General features: G+C 38.5%; 1 non-coding gene across 1 annotated transcript; it reads left to right on the plus strand.

The window, feature by feature from the left end:
* Window positions 1-954: 954 nt before the first annotated feature.
* On the plus strand, window positions 955-1062 carry LOC112763622 (small nucleolar RNA R71). The gene has a single exon (XR_003182908.1). It is a non-coding gene; the product is annotated as a small nucleolar RNA R71 (small nucleolar RNA).
* The last annotated feature ends 1442 nt before the right edge of the window (window positions 1063-2504 follow it).

Raw genomic sequence — 2504 nt, forward strand, 5'->3', positions numbered from 1 at the left:
ATCCTCTTCAGAGGAAGAATACTCATCAGAGCTCATGAACGGCAAAAGTAAGTCCAATGGAATCTCTATGGTCTCAGTTTGAGCCTCAGATTCCCATGGTTCCTCATTGGGGAACTCATTGGAGGCCAGTGGACGCCCAGTGAGGCCTTCCTCAGTGGCGTTCACTGCCTCTTCCTGCTCCCAAAATTCGGCCATGTTGATGGCCTTGCACTCTCCTTTTGGATTTTCTTCTGTATTGCTTGGGAGAGTACTAGGAGGGAGTTCAGTAATTTTCTTGCTCAGCTGACCCACTTGTCCTTCCAAATTTCTAATGGAAGACCTTGTTTCAGTCATGAAACTTTGAGTGGTTTTGATTAGATCAAAGACCATGGTTGCTAAGTCAGAGGTATTCTGCTTAGAACTCTCTGTCTGTTGCTGAGAAGATGATGGAAAAGGCTTGCTGTTGCTAAACCTGTTTCTTCCACCATTATTGTTATTGAAACCTTGTTGAGGTCTCTGTTGATCCTTCCATGAAAAATTTGGATGATTTCTCCATGAAGGATTATAGGTGTTTCCATAGGGTTCTCCCATGTAATTCACCTTTTCCATTGAAGGATTCTCAGGATCATAGGCTTCTTCCTCAGATGAAACCTCCTTAGTACTGCTTGGTGCATTTTGCATTCCAGACAGACTTTGAGAAATCATATTGACTTGTTGAGTCAATATTTTGTTCTGTGCCAATATGGCATTCAGAGTGTCAATCTCAAGAACTCCTTTCTTCTGACTAGTCCCATTGTTCACAGGATTTCTTTCAGAAGTGTACATGAATTGGTTATTTGCAACCATTTCAATCAGTTCTTGAGCTTCAGTAGGCGTCTTCTTCAGATGAAGAGATCCTCCTGCAAAGCTATCCAAAGACATCTTGGATAGTTCAGAGAGACCATCATAGAAAATACCTATGATGCTCCATTCAGAAAGCATATCAGAAAGACACTTTCTGATTAATTGTTTGTATCTTTCCCAAGCTTCATAGAGGGATTCTCCTTCCTTCTGTGTGAAGGTTTGGACTTCCACTCTAAGCTTACTCAATTTTTGAGGTGGAAAGAACTTTGCCAAGAAGGCATTGACTAGCTTTTCCCAAGAGTCCAGGCTTTCTTTAGGTTGAGAGTCCAACCATGTTCTAGCTCTGTCTCTTACAGCAAAAGGGAATAGCATAAGTCTGTAGACCTCAGGGTCAACCCCATTAGTCTTGACAGTGTCACAGATTTGCAAGAATTCAGCTAAAAACTGATGAGGATCTTCCAATGGAAGTCCATGGAACTTGCAATTCTGTTGCATTAGAGAAACTAATTGAGGCTTAAGCTCAAAGTTGTTTGCTCCAATGGCAGGGATAGAGATGTTTCTCCCATAGAAATCGGGAGTAGGTGCAGTAAAGTCACCCAGCACCTTCCTTGCATTGTTGGCATTGTTGTTGTTTTCGGCTGCCATGAGTTCTTCTTCCTTGAAGAATTCGGTCAGATCCTCTAAAGAGAGTTGAGCTTTGGCTTCTCTTAGCTTTCTCTTCAAGGTCCTTTCAGGCTCAGGATCAGCCTCAACAAGAATGCCTTTGTCTTTGCTCCTGCTCATATGAGAGAGAAGAGAACAAGAAATGTGGAATCCTCTATGTCACAGTATAGAGATTCCTTGAAGTGTCAGAGGAAAAGAAGAGTAGAAGACAGAAGTAGAAAATTCGAACTTGTCAATGGAGATGGAGTTCGAATTTTGCATTAAGGAATAGTGTTAGTCCATAAATAGAAGGATGTGAGAAGAAGGGAAGTGATTTTCGAAAATTAAGTAAAAATTTTGAAAACATTTTTGAAAAACATTACTTAATTTTCGAAAATGAAAGTGGGAAAGAAGTAAAGTGATTTTTGAAAAAAGATTTTGAAATTAGAAATCAAAGAGATTTGATTGAAAATTATTTTGAAAAAATGTGGTTAAGAAGATATGATTGGTTTTAAACAGATGTGATTGAGAAGATATGATTTGAAAAACATTTTAAAAAGATTTGATTTTGAAAAAATTAAAAACTTGACTAACAAGAAAAGATATGATTCAAACATTAAACCTTTCTCAACAGAAAAGGCAACATACTTGAAATGTTGAATCAAATCATTAATTGATAGTAAGTATCTTTGAAAATAGAAAGAAATTGAATTTGAAAGAGATTTGATTGAAAAGATATGATTTGAAAAAGATTTGAATTTGAAAAACTTTGAAAACTGAAAAAAAATTTGCATTGAAAAACAGAATCTTCCCCCTTGTGCCATCATGGCGTTAAACGCCCAGAATGGTGCACATTCTGACGTTTAACGCCCAAAACTATACCTTTTTGGGCGTTAAACGCCCAACCAGGTACCCTGGCTGGCGTTTAAACGCCAGTCTGTCCTTCTTCACTGGGCGTTTTGAACGCCCAGCTTTTTCTGCATAATTCCTCTGCTGTATGTTCTGAATCTTCAATTCTCTGTATTATTGACTTGAGAAGA

The sequence above is a fragment of the Arachis hypogaea genome, chromosome 2, assembly GCF_003086295.3.
Source record: "Arachis hypogaea cultivar Tifrunner chromosome 2, arahy.Tifrunner.gnm2.J5K5, whole genome shotgun sequence".
Classification (NCBI taxonomy): domain Eukaryota; kingdom Viridiplantae; phylum Streptophyta; class Magnoliopsida; order Fabales; family Fabaceae; genus Arachis; species Arachis hypogaea.